Here is a 6,232-nt window from a genome sequence, read left to right as displayed (position 1 = left end):
AATAACATCAAGATCACTGATTTAACTCCCTGTATCTCAGGTGTTCTTGCAGCTTCTCTGCTCCTTCTCTCCCCATCCTTCTGCACCTGAACCTCCTGGCCACAGCTCAGCTCTGCCCTGTCTTACCCAGACCCTGAGATTTGATGGGATGCAGTCTCTGCATCAAATCCTGCTTTTCCAAAGGAGTTTTGTGCCCTCCTACCTCCCTCCAGAACGAGGAGCAGGTCTTGCTCTTCCAGCTGCAGAGAGCTGACATCACAACATCAACCTGTGATGCTCTTTGAGGAGCACAAGCCTTTAAAAAAGGTGCTTAAGAAACCAGCCTCCTGTTTTCCTTGGAGCCCATGGAAGCCACGAGCAGCCAGAATTATAGGAACTTCACTTTTTTCAAACACTCCCCGTTGGCCTCTGCAGTTCCTACCCAAAGCAAATATGCCCAGGCTTGGCTGAAATTTAGGGAATACTCATTAGAGGGGGAAAGGCTTCACCTTTATGAGTGCAGCAGCACAAAAATCCCACTGAATTATTTAAAGCAACAGGTTTTATGGAGTTTTTTAATGGGAGCTGATTTGGCAAGCGCCTGTCCAGCTGTGGAACTGCAGCCCCTGAGCAGTGCCAGGCAGCTCCTGATTTGCAGGAATGGAGGCCCTTTGTGCCAGCTAAAGAACAGGACAGAAACCTGCCAATAAAAGGCATCTCCTTTCCCTGAATTTATTATTCAACCCCATTGAATAATAGGAGCCCATTAACACAGGTCGTTCCATCTTTGTTTATGGGTTTGTGCTAAGCATGCTTCCAAACTAAAAAAGCAGCACCTCCTTTCCTCACTTGATTCCCCCCAAGCAGCGAAAGGCGATGTTAACAACGGGCGCTGATGGATTGAGCATCATTAACTTGGGAAAACGAGCTTGGGAAATGGGAGGATTGGAGTCTCTGGACAGGCAGAGAGGATTTAGCGAGTGCGCGGCTGTTCCATCCTCTCCCACACCGGCTGCATCACCTGCAGCAGCTCCCACTCCTGGGGAAATCTTTCCCTTTTCCCGTCCCTCGCGGTCCCCGTGGCAGCGTTCCCTGGCACGGCTGCAAACCCTCCCCCTCTGCCCCTCACCCCCCACCCCTGCCGTCATCGGATCCTGTTGGGAGTTTTGAGCTAATGGCTTCCTAACCCTGGCATTATCCCTGGAGATCCCTATCGCTCCCTAATATCCCCCGAGGCTCCAGCTCCTGTTTGTTTAAAGCCGGGGGGGGAAAAAGGCAGAAGAATGTAGCCCATTGAGCCCCGCCAGGGGCAGCGGCTGCAGATCCGCCGCTCAGATGTCTCGCTGGGCTGTCTGACGTTCTCTCCCCTCTTTTTCCTTCGGAGACGAACGCCCGGGGAAAGAGCAAATAAGGGGTAAGCGCGGAGCAATTCCGCGGAGTCCAGATCTGCAGGAGTCGGGCTGGCTGAGCTTTTGCTCCCTCTGCCCCTAAGGCTTTGTGGCAGAGCCCATCGCTGCCATGCCACGATGTGCAGGGCCGTGGAGCCACTTGCTGACTGGCACATGTGTGTTACCGAAGGATGGACAGCCCCCAGAGAAGTGATTTTATTATTCCGAAACGTTTTGTTGTCTGTTTTTGTTTTATTTTTCTGTGCAGCGTTCGGGTGTCACACATTAACTTCAGTTTCTTTTCCTGGCCGTGCAAATTAACGGGTGTAAAAGAGGTTTGCTCATGGCACGGCTAGGCTGGTATAACATTAACCCCCTCCTCGCCCCAGGCACCCAAAAGCTCTGACAGACTGAAGTGGAAAATAAACTCTCCTCCTCTGCCTTGGCAGGGCTGCAGAGGGAGGAAAGCAGGAGCTGTGCTCACCCCTCACATCACATCAGTCCTGAAACACCCTGTCCTTAATCCCAGCGACACCACAGAGTGAGAGTGAGATCAAAGCCTGAAATTCCAGCTCCAGATTCCCTGCGGGGAAAGGTAAGGACCGGGTCAGGAACCACAACAAGTGATCCCTGAGTGTTTCACTCCAGCCACTGCTGGAGGGACCAGAACTCCTCTTTGGCCCCCAGTTTAGCCCATCTAGTTCCACAGGTTTACCCAATCCACAGAAAACTGCGTGGCAAGACTGCAGCCTCCAAAGGGATGGTATTTCCAGTAGCTCCTGCCTGTGGTTGAAACTGGAAATATCATCTTCTGAGGTCAGCATTTCCTCCTGCACTGCACAGCACCTCTGGCAGTGCAACAGAGGGAAGGGGTGTCAGCCAAAAAGCCTTCAGGGAAGATGCTCCCCCCTCTCCTGGGGCAATTTCCATTTAAATTGCATCAGGAGGTTTCAGGAAGGCTGATGACTCTTGCCCTGAGTGGAAGGGAGATGATCCCTCAGTGCCAGTACCTTCTGAATAAGCCCTGAATTCATTTAATGCCTTTTCCTCCTCCTCAGCAGGAGGGGGGAATTATTTCTGCCCCAGCCACAGGGGTTACTCCTCCTGGAGAGCACTGGTGCTCCTCACAAGGACAGTGTCCATCCTGGTGACACCAGGTGACACCTCAGGTCATGGGACCATAGGATGCCCTGAGTTGGAAGGGGCCCCACAAGGATCATCGAGTCCAACTCCTGGACAACTGAAGGGAGTTCCAGAACCTCACTAACCCTGTGGGAGCTGCTGGAACCCACCCAAGACCCTTCCCTGAAGAGCTGGGCAAGACCCAGAAGGAATGAGGGAACTTGCCCTCATTGGAGAGAGAGTCCTGCTTTTCCATTCTCTTGCTCTGAGACATTTTTGCTTCCCTTGTGGTGAGTTTGTGCTCCCTCCCAAGGACACAACAACCACCCCAAACAGCTCCAAGTGTCACCCAGACCTCACCCCCCAGGGCAGTGACACAGCCTGTGCCTCACTGTCCAACCTCCTGCAAAAACATCCCCAGCATCCCAATCACTTCATAAAACTCTCAATCCAAAACCTGGCTGGAGATATTTATACCGTTTGAGGTCATTTCCCCCCTCCCCAGGCCTGACTGCCACTCCTGGTTTAGAGATTACTGGCAACCCCCAGCACCCTTTGCTGGGAAAAAATAAAGAGGGTTTGATAACTACAGCAGCCCTTGAGGGCTTGGCTTTAAAACAACAACAAACCAAGCAGCCCCAACTCCACCATCTAAAGGTGTGTTGGATTCCAAGTGTGACACACACACTCAGGGGACACCTGGGGACAGTTTTCAGGCACTTGCAATGAGCTCAGCTCTCTCTGGTTTCTCTCTCTCCCAGCCAGAGCTGCCCTGCAGATTGTTCTCCACCAGCTCACACTTGGTTTCCTGGCCCTGCCAGAACAGCTCGTTAACTGCAGCTCGTGGAACCAACGGAAAGGTTTGTGCTGGAAGGGGACACCTTGGAGATCATCCTGCAGAGGGGGAAGGGACACCTGCCAGGCTGCCCAGGGACCTGGTGGCATCACCATCCCTGCAAGTGTTCCAGCCCCAGGGGGATGTGGCACTGGGGACACTGGTGGTGACCACAGCGCTGGGTTAATGGTTCTCCAAGGATCTCCAAGGGTTTCTCCAGCCTCAGTGGTTCTGTGCTCTCAGTTCAGACACCCCCACATTTTGCCAAAGGAAAGGACTGGGAAAGGCTGGCAGGGATTTTGAGACACGACAGGAACCCCCAGAGTGCTCCTTTCCCACTCTGGTTTCCCAACACTTGGTTTTTCTACCCCTCCATGAACCACCCCCTTCTCTCCACCCTCAGCAAAACAAGCCCTGAAAAAGCAAAGGGAGAATTCCCTAAAGAGAGCAGGACAGACTCATTTCCAGCCTCCTCCTCCTCCTCCCAGCTGGAGTTCCCAGTGTGTTTATGTCTCCAGCTCATCAACCAGGGCACTTTGACCAGGAAGCATCACCATGAGCTCTGATAAAATCTGCTCTTCCAGAGCTCTGCAGCTGAGCCCCGGCTCAAGGAGGGCAAACAGGGGAAAAAAAGAGAAACAAACAGTGAAAGGAGTGAAAAAAACAAACAGTGAAAGCAGTGAATAAAACAAACACCCGAACCACCACGTTTACACCAAACAAGCTGCAAACACAAACATCCTCTGGTTAAAAAAAACAAAACAAAACAAACCCAACGAGCTGCAGCAAAGCCCCCAAGTGCAGAGTGGCTCTGACAAAGCACCAAGTGCCTCAAAAGTGGGATTTAAGATCCCAACTTGAAAAGCCACAAAAGGCCATAGGATGATTTTAACCCACACAATGCTGGGTTTCTCTCCTGGGCTTCAGGGTTTTAAATATTGCTTGTCATGGAGGAAAGAAAAACACTTTATCCTGTATAAAGCTGGAATAGAGGTCATGGAGTAAAACCAAACAGTTTTTCCTCCACCAAACATCAAAAAATTCCCAGAGGAATTACCTGAATAAGCAGCAAACACGACTCCTCCACCCCACAGAGATCCAGTTTCTCATCAGTGCTATTATTCTTACTACAAATACATCTTGATCCCTTCCCCTCTGGTTATTTATTAGGGGAATACTGAGTTCTGGAAGCTCTGCAGGAACTTTGGGACACCTGAATCCCTAATTCCTGGCATTCCAGCCTCACCTGACCATTCCACGAAGCTGCTGAGGGAGAACCAGCTGTGGAATCAAGGAGACTTTAAGACTCTCTTCCCATAATTATGAGCCAGGCCACAAAGCAATGAAGATTCGAGCTTGTCTTGGTGCTCAGTTCTATTCCCACAGGGTCAGCAGCTCCCTGATTTTCCATGGAAGCTCAACAGATTCCCCCCCTTTGGAATCTGCTCTTACCAAAGTGCGTGGTATCAAACTCTAAATATCCCACAGGATTAATTCCTTTGCAGGGCTCATTTTGCTCTGCTTTTTTTTTTTTTTTCACCACCACAGTCACCAATTCAGAAGAGTTTTTAAATCACCCTGGAGGTTTCCTTGAGGACTGAGCGTTTTCCTTGGAACCTTCTCCCAGAGAAGAGGCTTGGAAAGGGTCTCTTTCTCTCTGAGTCCATCATTGGCCTCGGGGCTGATTTATAACCTGTGTCTATTTATAACAGGAGTTTTATAGGACAAACTAATCATTTTTTCTGGCTGGTTGATAGCCTGCCATTCCAGGGCAGTTTACACGAGCTGGGCTCTCTCCTCTGGAGCGAGGCAAGGCAGGGAATCTGCTGCTAATCCAACATAAATACCCCTGGAGTCAGTCTGGAGTGTGGCACTGAAACCATTTACAAAACATGAAATCTGAAGAGAGCTTAAAACCCTCATAACCTGTCAGCTCCCCAGCCAGGGAAAACATCCCCTGATGGGGATCTGGGCACTGGGATCCCAGAGCTGGGATTTGGGATTTCTCCAGCCCAACTGTCCGAGCCCTGGGCCAGTGGAGGCAGCTTTGCTCTTGCTCCTGAGTCACACACAGCCCGTCCAAGGGCTACTCTTGGGTGAATTAAATAAGATTCCACGTGTAAATGGGGCTGATCCTGACAGAACATCTTCCAGGAGCACCAGGAGATGACATTCACCACCTCACCAAGCCACCTCCAGCTTGAAGCTGGAAACTCAAGAGCTGGGCTCTGTTCAGAACGAGGAATTAAGAGTGAAGACAATCACTTTTACAGATATTCACCCTCCCAAACCCCCTCTGAGCTGCATCACTCTGGTCTCAGCCTGAGCTGGATGTGCAGCAAAAAGCCTGGTGGGGATTGATGCAAAGATTGGGGGAGGCCTTTGCAGAGGAAAGGAGGAAGAGGAGGGAGCAAGGGCAGGGTGAAGACAGTGAAGTTTTAGGGATTAGCAACTGATTCATCTCCCAATAAACCTTCTGAAGGTGCTCTTGATTCAATGTGTAGGACCTGGGCAGAGTTGTGACTCAAGTTATTAATGTTTGAAGGTGATTTTATGCCAAACCTTTCTGTGAAGAACTCAAGGACAAGGGTAAGAAAGAAACTCATTCCAGTCAGAAATCTTATTTTCCTCACCTCCAGTTTCCCCCAAACCTTGAATTTATTAGGAATTTTAAAGAAAAAAAGCTGCAGCAGCTGTTTGTGTGTCCTGTTCTTCCAGGGCTCCAACACTGAGGTGTCCCCATCACATCCCCCTCAGCTCACACAGAGAGCACTCTGAGCTTGTCTTAAATACCCAGAAAAAAACAACCCCAACCATTTTATTTGTGTCTTTTTTCTTTTTTTTAAACCTTCTCCCCTTGCACTCCACAACCAGCCACTGGGTGGGATTAACACACTTGGCCACTGAA

The sequence above is a fragment of the Myiozetetes cayanensis genome, unplaced genomic scaffold, assembly GCF_022539395.1.
Source record: "Myiozetetes cayanensis isolate MyiCay16 unplaced genomic scaffold, myiCay2020 scf28, whole genome shotgun sequence".
NCBI classification, from domain to species: Eukaryota; Metazoa; Chordata; class Aves; order Passeriformes; family Tyrannidae; genus Myiozetetes; species Myiozetetes cayanensis.
This window is presented reverse-complemented; position numbering follows the sequence as displayed.